Raw genomic sequence first — 15146 nt, forward strand, 5'->3', positions numbered from 1 at the left:
CCCTCTGGGACCATTCACTTCTTCCAGCCAACACTGAGGATCTTGGGGCCACTGCCTCCCCTCACTGCCCTTTATGGGGTGGCTAGGACACCCAGTCCTATGGGACCGCAGTCCTTAGGCCAGATCCTTCGCGAGTGTAAATCAGTGTAGCCCCATCGAAGCCAATGGAGTGACATTGATTTATGCCAGCTGAGGATCTGGCTCCTTGTGTTCGGTAGGACAGCCACTCCTGTGAGTGAATGGTTGTAGGATTGGGCCCTTATGGCCCACCATGATGTCATTAGGCACTTGAAGATGCTTTGACCATCTATAGTCCTAAGTGATCAGATGGCATTTTTGGCAAGAGGTAGGGATGTGAACTACAGTGTCCTGTTCAAATGGCAACCCCAGTAATTACATGTGCCACCTAGAATCCTCCCCAGAACTGGGTCACTTCCCCTGCAACAAGTCTCCCCACCCTTCCCCACTAGAAAACACCCTGGCTATGTCATCTCACAGGCACAGGCTGTGTTTCACCACGGAGGTAGCAGTTTTCCACTGGTGGCCAAGTTATTCCTACTGTATATACTGTTTGCAAAGTGTTTTGGGACTCTGCTGGGTGAATGGCCCCATATAAATATATGTAGGTATCATTAGAAAGCAATATACCTCAGATAATGTTCTACTTGAGGACAGGAGAAACGCTTGGGGACTGAAATTAGGAGCCCAGTATACAGAAGTGGGTAAAAGGTGAACCAAGCGCAGGAAGTTATAAATCGAAAGATAATTGTTCCATTAGATAAAACTCTCCTAAAACCACACTCACTGTCTCCCATTTGGGCTGTCAGGCTCAAGGAGGGGTATTTGAGTTCCTGAAATGGTACAAAGAGGGCTAACAGGTGTATCTGGAGATCAGACAGTCAGCATAATGAATACCTTCAGCTAGGGATAAAATAAAGCAAGAGGGGCGCTTGATTAGAGTATAAGTATTTACAGACAAAGACCTGTCCTGATGGCAGGGATATAAGAAAACCGGAAGTCATGATCTGAAGATGTTAGAAGATACAAACAAATCATAGAACACCCATTCTAAATGTAAGCGTAAGGCGAGGGAAAGTCCAGCTCTCTAAAATAGCTGCTCCTTGCCGCTATTACCATTCTTTATTCTTGTTATCACAACAGCACTTTGAGGACCCAACGGAGGTCAGAGTCCTAGGCATCTACACGGAGAAATCTTACAGTCTAACTAGACAAGACAGACAAAGGGTAGAAGGGGAAAGAGAGAAGTGAAGTGACTCGACAACACATTAGAGCTGAGACTAGAACCCAGATCTCCTGAGGCCCAGTCCAGTAGTCCACTTCATGCCTTCCGAAGAGCCCTCTGCAAGTTCAAACACAAGCTGTTGGGCTCAGTGCAGAAATGTGTGGTTAAAACCTTTGGTCTGTGATGTACAAGAGGGCAGACTAGATGAATCTTGTGTCCTTCTCCCACTTCTGTTTTCATGCCTTCTGCCATGGCAGCCCTATGCACTTCTCCATGCTGTCACACAGGCCCTCATTCAAATCCTTCCCAAGAAGAGGCTGGCCAGTCTTGGGGTTAATGCACTGGACAGGGACTCGGGGCATCTGGGTTCAGTTTCCGTTTCTCTTACAGATGCACTGTGTGACCCTGGACAAGTCGCTTAATCGCTCTAAAAATGGAGCTAACGTCCCTTCCCTGCTTCAGAGGGGCGTGGTGAGAATAAAGTCTCTTAGTGTTTGTGAGGCCTTGGATCCTACAGACATGAGGGCCCTATCAGTGTATCTGTGGTGCGTCAGCCAAAATGGCAGCTGTCACATAAGCACCTAGACAGATGGAAGACTCAAAGACCTTAAGGCCAGAAGGGACCATTGTGATCATCTAGGCTGACCTGCACATTGCAGGCCACAGAACCCCACTCACCCACTGCTGCAATAGACCCATAATCTCTGGCTGAGTTACTGAAGTCCTCAAATCATGATTTAAAGACTTCAAGTTACAGAGAATCCATCATTTACCCTAGTTTAAACCTGCAAGTGACCAGTGCCCCATGCTGCAGAGGAAGACAAAAAAGAAAACAACCCAGGGTTTCTGCCAATCTGACCAGGAGGAAAACTCCTTCCTGACCCCAAATATGGTGATCAGTTAGACCCTGAGAATGTGGGCAAGACCCACTAGGCAGACACCTGAGAAAGATTTTTCTATAGTAACTCAGAGCCCTCCCCATCTAGTGTCCCATCTCTGGCTGTTGGGGATTTTTGCTGATAGCAGTTGCAGATTGGCTACATGCCATTATAGGCAGTCCCATCACACCATCCCCTCTATAAACTTATCAAGCTTAGACTTGAAGCCAGTTAGGTTTTTTGCCACTACTCCCCCCCTTGGAAGGCTGTTCCAGAACTTCACTCCTATGATGGTTAGAAACCTTCGTCTAATTTCAAGCCTAAACCTGCTGATGGCCAGTTTATATCCATTTGTTCTTGTGTCCACACTGGTGCTTAACTTAAATAATTCCTCTTCCTGATATTTATCACTCTGATGTATTTATGAAGAGCAATCATATCTCCCCTCAGCCTTTGTGTGGATACGCTAAACAAGCCAAGCTCTTTGAGTCTCCTCTCATAAGGTAGGTTTTCCATTCCTCGGATCATCCTAGTAGCTGTACCCTGCACCTGTTCCAGTTTGAATTCATCTTCCTTAAACATGGGAGACAAGAACTGCACACAGTAGTCCAGATGAGGTCTCGCCAGTGCCTTGTATAATGGTACTAACAACACTACTTTATCTGTACTGGAAATACCTCACCTGATGCACCCTGGGACTGCATTAGCCTTTTTCACGACCGCATCACACTGTTGGCTCATAGTCATCCAGTACACCCAGGTCTCTCTCCTCCTCTGTCGCTTCCAACAGATACGAATTTTTGCTATAAGCTCAGGACTTATTGTTAGTCCCTAAGTGCATAACCTTGCACTTTGCACTACTAAATTTCATCCCATTTCTCTTATGCCAGTTTTCAAGGTCATCCAGATCTTCTTGTACGATATTCTGATACTCCTCTGTATTGGCAATATCTCCCACCTTTGTGTCATCTGCAAATTTTATTAGCACACTCCCACTTTTTGTGCCAAGGTGATTAATGAAATGACATCTTCTGCAAGGCCTACAGCCATGAACTCACCTCAGTCAGCTGCCTTCTTTATCCCAGGAATAAAAGAGGGAGGAAAGCAAAGTAGTCAGGGAGAAGGAGTAAAGAGAGAAAAGACAACCTGAAAATTGTGCCACTGAAGAATCAGGGCCCCCGTTTATAGACACCAATTTTAAATAAATAAATCCATTAAAATACAATCACATAGCAAAGCCACTTAACACACACACACACACACAGACCTGAGCCACCATATCTGATTACTACTCTTGTCCTCCCTTTCCCCTGTTCCTCGTCTTTGTTTATTGCTCTCTTATTGCATTAGGCCTAAAATTAGATTGTAAGCCCCTTGTGACTTTTGTTCTGCAAAGCACCAAGGCCCTGAACAAATAACAAAGAAATATTCAAATATGCAGTGGCTCACAGGATCAAAGACCATCACATCTGGGAATCTTCATGAACAAGTCACTGCTGATATTAAGGGGGGTGGTAGGTTCTTCTGTGTGAAGTTGATCAGTACGGGTAACGGACTAGACAGACAGGTGATTGGAACAGGTGGAATAGATGGGTCTAAGAAAAGATGGCCATACACCTCACATAACTTACTGGGTTTGCAGGCTGAAAAGTACCAAGCAGCAGGAGAACCAGATGTTCTCTGCATCTTCAGTATGGGAGATGCTGAGTGACTTAGTCCAAGGTTGCACAGTGAATAAGGGGCTATGCAAAGACTGGAGCACCAAATCATTCTGTCCCCCAGTTATATAGGTTGGGTGCCCCCAATCCACAGAGCCCTGATTGGCTGGAGATGGGCAGATGAGAAGCTGGCCTCTCCATCCCCCCCATCCCTGGTTGGTTAGAGAGCTGGCCGGAAATCCAGCTCTACGGAGCCCAGGCTGGAGGGACCATTGAAACTGTGCATGACTGATGGAGGCAGAGTTCCTGTTCAGCATCTGGGATTATACCACACGCCCACTGACTGTTCTCTGCCATGGCACCGGTGTTCAGCCCAGGCTGATCTAGTCACTGCAGTGATAGGTGTAAGTGAACCTAGCTGAGATGGGAACCCCCAGCACAGACTGTACTAGCCAGACTACAGTGCTGCCTATTACCTGAACGGGGGGAGAACAGGCAGGAGTGAACTGGACTCCAGGGTGCAGAATTCACCTCCCCGACAACCACATTTTCAGCCTCTCCCTGCAGTGGCTCAGCATCAGTTTTCACTTTGTTCGTCTCTGGAAGGTTATGCACAATTATTCATCCATTTAACCTGGCTGTTCTCCATGGCTTCAGCAGAGCCATAACATCCATGCTACCACTCAATTACATATTAAATAACCACTGAGTACCAAAGCTATCAAACATGTTTTTTCAACATGGCCCATAATGGCTTGAAGGAAACTTTGCTTGGTCTTTCCTTAAATACTGCCAAATCCTACTCTCAGTGACACAGAGCTTTCAAGGGATTTCACAGATGTAACCAAGAGCAGAATTTGGCCCATACTGTTATATACCCTGCTTTAATAATATCATGGGCCCAGTCTGGCTCCTTATGGGTCTGATCCAAAGCTTATAGAAGTCCATGGAGAAATTCCCATTAAGTTTAACAGACCCGACACCACTGGTGGATATCAGGAGTAACTGCTAACTTCTTTACTCTGGATTCACCCAATAGTAACAGAGTACAAAGAAATAGGTCCCATAAATGTTAATTTACAGAACAGGTGACACTCCTACTGTCCAATGGTTTCAATAAGTACCCATAATCCAGTCACAGTAAGATCTATCAGGCTTGTATTACTAACTCAATCTTATCTTCAGAGTCAGAGACAGAAATTCTAGACCCAATTCTGAACATAAAGTGTAGTTCTGAATATGAACTTGCTACTCTATCAGGACCTAATCCAGCATTTCCTAAGAGGTCCCTCTATTTGTTGCTTGTGTACTGGAGGAGGCCAGGCACTGACATCTACTCTGTGGTTTTTATGAACTTTCATTTGTTTAGCTTGTTTTTAACAATGATTTCCAACCCAAACCCCTGCCCCCCCAAAACAAAAACAAACAACAAGAACAACAAACCAAACAGGTTTTTTTTTTATGCTAGCAAATTATATCTACCTTTTGAGATCAACACCATGACAATGCTGGTCAAAAGTTTTCCAACAAAAACTTTTTCTGAGGGAAAACGCTCTGTCAACCAAAATGAGAATTTTCACTCTCTCACACACACACACACACACACCACACCCTTTCATTTTGCTCAAAATTTTTCATTTTTCAGTGAAAATTTTTGAAATGAGTTAATTTTTTCCAAAATGTTAATTTCATTGGGATGAGAGGGGACAAATCACTCTTATTTTTTCCTTACTGAAAAAAAGATGAAAAATTTCCACTCTATTTTTTCCCCACAGGGATGAAGTGAGTGCAAGCTTTTGCCCACCAAAATATAGGGAATTTTTTCATTAAAATTAAAAAAAAATTGCTTCAACATTTTTCATTGATAAAACCAAAATGTTCTTTCTTTCTTGAAATTTTTCACCCAACACATTCCCCACTTTCTCACCTGCTTTAATCAATAGGTCCTGTAGGCTGTAATTCTTTGGTGTCATTTCAGCTCTTGGTTGATACACAGGAGGTGTTACTAGATGATCAAATGGTCCCTTCTGACCTTAAACGCTATGATTCCATGACTCAATGCCACTGCCAAACTGTATGCACATTACATTGACTACTCTGCCACAACCCTCCTTGGGTAAGTCACTTGGCCTCTCTAGGTTCAGTTGCCCATCTGTACAATGCAGATAACTGCACTGCGCTACCTCACATATGTGAGGATAAATGCATTGAGAGATGCTCAACTTCTAGCGTAACAGGGGCTATACACGTCTGTAAAATAGAGAGATTAAGCAGAGTATGAATGTTACTGGATCCTCTTGCAGAACACCAGATAACCGAATACAAAAGGGCTCCGTTCACCAGCAAGAGCTTTCCACGCAGCTGAAAATCACAAATTTGGTTTCTTCCACCCAGACCATTCATCCGATAATTGGACGAGTCACATAGGCCTGTTTTTTTCCTGTCAGGCTGCAGAGCAGAAAGCCAAAAATGGGTTCAATCACCGAGTATCATACACGAGTACTTCCCCCTCCATTCAGCCATGGCTGATGATCACAACTGGTTTTAAAACAAAGCTAATCCCCCTTTAAACTGGATCACTGGGGTCGGACCCTGCCACTGTCAGTCACCTACCTGTCTCTTGCTGGCCAACCCAGCTCAGTTGCTTTTGTTTGGCTACCTTTTGCCACTGCGGGGCCTTTCTTCATTCAGTTAGTCAAATGCCCTATTCGCTTGCTGTTAGACAGGACAGGCAACCAGGGGGTTGGAGTCGACTTAAGGGTTCCCGTGATACCCAACTGAATACAGTGATACGATGTATCCACCAGTCACATGTGGCTGCATTGGCTCCATACCAGTGCACAATATACAAGTAACAACAAGGAGTCCGGTGGCACCTTAGAGACTAACAGATATATTTGGGTATAAGCTTTCGTGGGTAAAAAGCCCACTTTTTCAGACTGAAGTGCGTTTTTTACCCACGAAAGCTTATGCCCAAATGAATCCGTTAGTCTTTAAGGTGCCACCGGGCTCCTCGTTGTTTTTGTGGATACAGACTAACACAGCTACCCCTCTGATACTTGAATATACAAGTGCTATTGCAGATGTTCACAGCACTGATGCTGGTGCACCCCAGGTTGTACCTACTAGTTTCTGGATTATGTTGGCTCTCGTTTTTATCTTTGCAGCTACCTTCTCAACATGACCATGGAAGGAGAGGGCGCGCTCGAGTTTCACTCTGAGATATGCTGGAATGTAATCGTGTGGCACATTTTTAATCACTGAATATTACTTTCAGTGTGTTGTTGGCACTCCCATTATCCAGATGAAATGCGCTTACTATTGTTTTTGCAGGGTTTGGTTTGAGCCTCCATTTCCAGAAATATTGTTCCGTATTTTGGAGGTCCTCAGATAATGCTCTCTCAGTGTCATGGAGGTTTGATGCTTGGCAAGATCATCTGTATATCCAAATTTTCATGATTTAGTTGGAGAGATGTCACTTATGTACATATTAAAAAGGATTTTTACAAGTACAGAGCCTTGTGGTAACCCATTGTTTCTGATACAGGATGAGCTAGTCTTATTAGCCAGGTACACCCGTTGGCATCTGTTACTCAGCATGGTCCACAGCAGGTGAAGTGTTTGGTAGCAAGGTATAATTATAGCAAGTTTCAGCATCAGGCTCTTAATCCAGACAGTATCATGCACAGATGACAGGTCAACAAATACTGCGCCGATCTTTAGTTTTTTTTGATAGCCAGCCTCAATGTGAGTTGCGAGCGCCAGAATTTGGTCACAACAACTATGTTTTGGCCAGAAGCCTGCCTATTTGACAGGGATAATTGGCTCAGTAAAAGGGCATATTCTTTTGAGGATGATACGTTCAAGAAGTTTATAGGTCATACATAGTATAGAAAATGGCCTATAGCTTCCTGCTTCATCAGGGGGCTTTCCAGGCTTTGGAATGGCAATTACCATTGCCTCATGCCATATTTCAGGGATCCATACTGTCCTTAAGGTGGCGGAGTACAATGTTGCTAGCCATTGGAGTCCTTTGGGGAACAGATGGTGGAGGAATTCTGGTGGAATACCATCAGGGCCTGCAGCCTTCCCTTTTTTTAATCGCGGCAAGTCCTTCTTTTACTTCCTCAATGCTGACAGTGGAAGGTTCTCTTGGGGGGATTGATGCAAGTGTTCAGTAGAGTTGTTGATACACTTCTCTTCTTGTGTGTTTATCAAGTGGTCCTTGTGTGTTCTCCACCAGTTGGAGGCTATTGAGTTTGGCTGGATTTTTGGTGGCCAGTACTCAGATGATGTGATTGCAGTTATCCTAATGAATTAGTGGCCTTCCTGGCCATTATACAGCTGGGGATCATCAGAGTGCAAGATGGTCCTTATGCGTGGTGGGGAGCTGGGAGTGAACAGCACAGAGCTGGTTACACTGCCTGAGTATTCTCTACGCCTCTGAAATCCCCAGCTGCCCCATTAGGGCTGTTTGGGGGTACAAAGGGGCTGGGATGGGGAACTCCTTGCCAAGCCACAGACTCCCTGTGTGGGCAGACTCCCTTGGACATGTGTCTTATCCTACACTGTGCCTCACTTCCCCATATGTATTCAAAAAAAAAAAAAAAAAAAAAAAGGTACTTTCCTGCTTCACAAGGCCACTGTGAGAATAAAATCTATGCATGAGAGCGAAATGCTCGGCCACTGCAGAGGAGCCCGTAGACAGAAGAGACAATCTCAGATATGCACATGTACAACAGAGTACTGGTATCCATCTAGTGCAGACAACGTCTCTGAGTCAAATCACGCTCCCTGTGCCAATGTGTGCAGTCCCCTTGAAGCCAGTGGAGCAGCACGTGGGAGTGAGATAAGCAAAATTTCCCCTTTTGTGATGTGCTGCCATGTGTGGTTTGTACAGCACCCAGCACTACGGGGCCCTGGTCCAGAGCTAGGGCTCCTTGGTGCTACCGTAATAGAGGAATATTAATTAATGTATTGTGCCGACATGTGTTATTATTTATTGTCTGTATTTCCATAGCCTCTGGGAGCCCCAGTCCATTGTGCGAGGTGCTGTACAAACACAGAACAAAAAGCCAGTCCTGGCTCCAAAGAGCTCTCAATCTCAGTGTTTGCATGAGTAATTATGAGCTTGTCTACACAGCAAAGGAGGGTGGGGTATTGAGAGCTTTTCAGTGGTGAGCTACATCAACTCAGCTAACACAACTGTAGAGAGCCCCCTTTCTGTAAGGGAAGGATGGGGGTGAAGGGATGTGCATGGGGGGGGGCAAGCAGGGGCACAGGCTGCCCAGTTTCATCAGGGGCACAGAACTCTCCAGTCCTCCCCAGAGCTGCAGGGAAGAGAGTGAGCTCCAGCCAGAGCCAGGGAGGGGGTGGAGAGAGAGGGAGGGGAGAGCGAGCTCCTGCCGGAGCCAGGAGAGGGGGGCACAGAATGTGCCCCCCCAAAAGGGGTCATAGTTAAATTACTGCACACATGCCCCCGAATTAAGATGTTGTAGGGCTAATGGGGAGCATCCTCTACATTGATTTGTCTTGTATATCTACCCGTTGATTCAGTCTTGTCCATTTGCAAGTTTCGGAGCTATTTTTGTGAGTAAGTCAAAGCTGGCAGAAATTATTATCTAGCCATATCTTGGGGGGAAGGAGCGGGAAGCGACTCCAACACGGGCTGGGAAATCAGGCCCCAAGCCTCGCTTTAATTAGGTGTCAGAATTTTCATGACCAGCTCTCATGAACCCCCTGTAGCAGACCCCTGAATAGTGAGTCACCTTCATAGGCTTGATCCTGGTGAAATCCCCACTGAGTGCTGTGGGAGTTTTGTTCGAGAAAGCAGTGCAGAATCAGGCCCTATTCCCACTGCATTCCTACAACCAGAATATCATCTGCTACTGAATTTGTCATTTGCTTTTGGCTGGAGACCGGTTTTATGGCCTTAAAGCATCACATTACGCTGATCTTCAGCAGCAACAAGGACTGTAAGGAAATCTCCCAGGTCATTGTTCTCTGAATATTGGCTGCCAGCCCCCACCTGTGCATCAGTGCAGCTAAGGGCAAAGAGGACAGGCACCAATATGAAACGTCCTTGCTGCCCTGAAGCAATAGGTTAATAGTATTACATTGAATTTAGGGTCTGGCCTCTGGCTGCCCCTACTTGGCTTTGCTGGGGGAGGATGGAAAGAAAATACAGGAAGCCACTTCCCTCCCCATTACACCCATGCAGACTCCAGGCATAACGGTGACCCTAGCACTCTTTAGGCATTGATGGAGAAGGTCCAAAGGAGGCATAGTCAACTGGTTTGAAGGTGTGGTCAGTCCTTGTGCCATTGGCTATCCAGTGGTACAAGGAAGGTGCCATTTCACCTTTATCTGCCCTGTGCAAGCACCATGCCCCAAGCACCTCTGCTCAGCTGCCACAGATCTGTATCCACCCAGCCCCTCCCTCTCTGCCTACAGTTTGCTTTTTTGGGCCTGATACTGAAAGATGCTGAGCAAAGTTCTGTGCTGATGTCACTGGGGGGCCAAGAGAGCCCTGCACCTGGCAGGATTAGAGACTAACTCCTTAAATTCAGGTGATTGGAATTCGGCCATCAATATTTCCTTAATGCCTCCTGAAGGCCCAGCAGCTCATTTTAAAAACACTTTTCAGACACAGTGATTTCCCTGATTTTTTTTGGAATAAAGTTAAACATAAAACAGAGTAGCTCAGAAATTCCATTAATTTCTACACTTGTGCAAGTGAAAAGTGGCTTTCACATCAGACACAACATGATGTTTAAAGAGCACATGGAGTCAAATTTTCAAATGTAGGCACCAGAGGGTAGGCACCTAAATCCGGATTTTATGTACTTATCCAGCTGGTTGCGTCATGGACGGGTGAAATTCACATGCCATGAAGTCTTAAGTACCTAAAACAGATATTTACAGTATGTGCCTTACTGAATATGAGCTGCCTAAACTTCTGGCATTCAAGTTTGCAAACTATGCCCTTAGTCTCTGGCACACTCTCTTTCTTATTTGAGGTCTTGGCGGGGAGGAGGAAACGTAAGTGTCCGAGAGACTACACACACAGGGTGCTGCTTATGAGCAGAACGCTTTTCAATAATTAAAAGGATTTCTAGAATTTGGCATTTTCTAAACAATGAATAACTCTTAAATATTTCCATATTAAACACAGAACTAGAAATCATCTGGCAACTAGCACAAACATCACTTTGTTATAAACGAAGAGGCAAGTGCAAAGAGAGATACCATTTTATAGCCCACTCCCCTCCTGTGACACACTCCAAGGACTAACAGGATTAAAATGAGAGCACAAAGAAAAGGAATACTGGGGGGGGAAGAAGAGATACCAAAAAGGGATAATACACTGCAGATTTAAGGCTCAATCCTGCCAGGCGCTGAGGCCCTTCAGTCAGCATTGATTCCAACACCTCCAGGGCTAAAGATAGAGCCCATATAGCATGTGCTGGACACCCAGACTGACAAAGGAATTAGGAGTCTACTGCTAAAGATTCACTTTGCAAAACACCAAACAATGGGCTTTGTAGCAGATCGCAGACTCACAGCGCCTCCTGCTAGTCATCCGGGAATTAGCTTGATTCCAGCACTCAGAGCACCTCCTGCTGGCTGGTGTCACTCCTGCCTCAGGCCCTGTGTCCCTCCTGGATGCTGGTGCTCCTTTCCCTTGGGGTTCTGCCCACAGCAGTACCCCCCTACTCTGGGTCTCTGCTCTCAGGGGAACCCCCAACCCTCTAAGCCCACCTTCCCTCAGTGTCTACTGCCAGTCATCATCTAGTCCCCTTTCTCTGGGCAAACTGCAGTCTGTAATGGCCACTCATCACTGGCGACGGGGTTGGACCAGCTGCCTCTGCCTATCCCCAAGGCTGGAGTGAGACTAACCCAGCTCCTCCCTTAACCCTTACATCAGGGCCAGCTGTGGCCTGGCTGGGTTTGGCCACAACTTCCCCAATCAGCCTACCTTTTCCCCCAGGAGCAGGGCAAGTGCCCCGCTACAGGCTCATATGACAGATGACAACAAACAAGCTCAGAAGAAGCTTTCAGCATTTTGATGGTAAATAACTTATTTCCAAAGGTAGGACTCTACTATGGCTCAAGGATCTGGACCTGTGTTCAAGAGGATGCACCACCTGCAGGGTAGCAGCTAGAGGCATTATCCCTGCACAAGGCAGGAGCAGGCATGATGCCTTTAGAAGAATGAGGAGAAAGTACAATCACTTGCAGAAGTTACTTCACCTGTAGGAAAGGTATAGCTTGTGCTATCCCAGTGATGCCTCCTGGCGCTAGCTAGTGTGAAGATGGGGCCATGACTAGCCCCATTTGCAGTGGTGATCACTCGTGTTAGCACTGGGCAACCCCTCCTGCCAAAGGGAGTGCAATCAGCTAAATTATGACTGCTCCCTGCATGGGTGCATGGAGGGAGGGGGGAGAAGGGGGTCATCCATCCTACCCTTTCAGCAGCCTCAGAGAATAGACATAAACCTGCCCTTTATTAAGCATACCAAACAGAATTGACCTGATCAGTCCTATTACATTATATCCACTGCATCCTCAGAATTAGTCATGGCATCAAAATACTGACTGATCCGATTTAAAGATGCTACGATCAGTTGCATTACCAGTGCACCAGGGCTGTGATTCTGTGTATGTAAATAATCTAAATATCCACTTACTCGATGTGATAGAATAGAGTATGGCACTTTATCATGTCAGCTATCACATGATTCAAGGGCACCGTTTACCTTTTATTCCTGCCATTAAAAAACAAGCAAGGAATGTCAAAGGCAAAAGCTATTTCTGTTTGACCCAAACTAAAAAAAAGTGTCAAGAAAATCCATAATTAAAAGGGACTAGTGATCTTAAAGAAGCCTTATTTTTAGAGGGCAGGTGCTCAGCACTTTCTGAAAAATCAAACCCCTTTAGGGCACCTCAAGATGAGCCCCCTTAAATATCGAGGCACCCCAAACCACTAGTCATTTTGGCAAATCTTGGCCAAATACCGTAGTTCCTTTGTCCTTCAAACTTCCTACTAGATATTTCACAATATAAAGGTCCCTAGTGTCACATGCAGAGCTTTGACAACAGCCGATAACAACGGGAGCCCTGATTCAATCCAATATCAGTCTCAACTCCAAAACAAATCAGAGGGCTCTTACTAACCGCCTCCCCCCCCCACCAAAAAAACCTGCTTAATTCTCAGACATTTCCTACAGGGATGTGACAGATACACATTAATTTCTGACTTTTGCAAATACTAGCCATAACAGACATTTCAGATATCGTTTTTTCTATTTAAACTTTTTAGGTTAAAATTTTGTTCACAAGGGTGAGCTAATTTGCAAGTGGCATGTTCATATCAGAATCTTAGGGCCCGTTCTGCTCTCACACTAGTACAGTGCCATTGACTTCGAAAGGTGTCACTGCTGCTTTATACGAATGTGAAATCAGAGTGAGGCTCGTATATACACCAGGGTTCTTCATTGCGGTGTATCGTTTACACTAGTGCAAAGTAAGGGTGAAAACACTGTCAGCTAAGAGTGGCACAGTTTGACACCACTTTTACTCCTGGGGGAATTCTGTGCCACTTTGCATGTGCGGAGTTCATGTCCCGGGCAGATTATTTTTCTCCGCAGAAAATATGTGCTGCTGGAGAGGCACTGCAGATACGCCTTTCACCCCCAGAGACTGTTGTGGCACCAGAACAGAGTGCAGCTGGCTCACAGGCCAGAGCAGCCAAATGTGGAGAGGGAGGAGGAGAGCCTGCTTTCCTCACAGTGCCCTGCCCCTGGGGCCAGGTGAAGAGGCCCGGGGTTTTTTTGGGTGGGGGGGACAGACAGAGCAGGGCATATGGGAATGCTGGGGGGGTGACACAGACTGGGGTTCAGAATGGCTATGGGGGGGACAGACTGGGGTGGGGGCTGAATAGGAGTGGGAGTGCAGGACCACATGGGGATAGGGGGGCAGCTGAGTGGGGGGTGCAAGGACACCTGGGGATGGGGGGGAGATGGGTGGCTGAGTGGGGGTGCAGGGACACATGGGGACAGGAGCAGATGTGCCTGACTGAATGGGAGAGACTAGGGGTCAGCCAGGGTCTGCATGGGGGAGGCTCCCCAATTCCCTAACAATCCCTCCCCTTCCAAAAAAACTGTTGCATACTTCTTCCACCCACACCCAACAACTGTTCAAGTTCACTCCCAGTCTCCTTCCCAGCAATTACTTCCCTCTCCCTCACCTCCTCCATTATCCCTGACTTCCCCAAGCCTTTGCACTGCTTGTAAGGGGTGCTGGAAATAGGGTTCTGTATTGTAGTTGAAATGAATTATAACTTAAAGTTCTGTATTAATATGCCTAGTAAAGAATCTATTTGTCAAAAACATTTCCTGAATCTTTTTTAGTTGTCTGTATTGTTACAGGTATACTTGCTGACAGGTACTTTGAAATAAATTACCAAAATAATTGAAATGGGTGTGATTACACGGTGTTATTTTGACAAATAAAATATGCAGAATTTTTAATTTTTTGGCGCAGAATTCCCATAGGAGTACACTTTGCACATGGGTACATGGCTGCCAAGATGCAGGGCAATGAAGAATCAGACCCAGAATTTTTAGCCTCAGTTCATAAGAAGGAAAATTCTACCACGTTCATGATTTTCAAGCTGAATGCCAACTGTGCCTTTCCCCACTGCAAGCAGAAAAATGGAGGAGCTAAATTATGTATACATTTTAGATTCATATGAATTGTTTCTCATGTTGCTATGTGACAGGTATCATCTGCAGAACCCATGAGATGGGCTAATTAGTCACATTCACTTTGCTGGAAACACCCCCTAATGGGGGTTGAGGAGACAGAGGAATTGCAAAATTTATTTTGTCACCAAAAACCCAGCAGTTCTGCTCTCAGGACTATAGAACCCTAGTTTCCTCTGGCAAGGAAAGATCTAGAAAGCAGCATCAAGGAAAAGCTTTGATTTCAAAAGGAAATCAAAACTCCAGTTGGGCCTAGGCAATGTGTGTATACTTCCAGCCTGTCACCTCTTTGTTACAGTTTGTTTTTCATTTATAATACATACTTCTTCAACCAGAAACAAACACCTTACAGCAGCTACATTTCATTCTGAACCACAGGGAGGGCCATTTTCATGTGAAATCAGGCATCAATTGCCTTCTGAGAATCAAAAGAGAGATAAAATCAAGGAGAGAGGTTACTTCATCAGTGCTGGGGAAAATCTGCGGCTTATATATACTGGAATGTGTGATTCCCCCAGCAGCCAGCAAGCTACTTCAATCAAATGCATCTAACACGGCAGTGACAAAACTTTGCCCCACCCACCAACCGCAGGATCCTGGA

At 45.6% G+C, this 15146-nt stretch overlaps 1 protein-coding gene across 4 annotated transcripts in view; it reads right to left on the reverse strand.

The window, feature by feature from the left end:
* Positions 1-15146, reverse strand: part of MAP6 (microtubule associated protein 6) — a 73212-nt gene that overhangs the window by 55874 nt on the left and 2192 nt on the right. The gene's annotated exons all lie outside the window — the stretch shown is intronic.

This window comes from Natator depressus, chromosome 1 (assembly GCF_965152275.1).
Source record: "Natator depressus isolate rNatDep1 chromosome 1, rNatDep2.hap1, whole genome shotgun sequence".
NCBI lineage: Eukaryota > Metazoa > Chordata > Testudines > Cheloniidae > Natator > Natator depressus.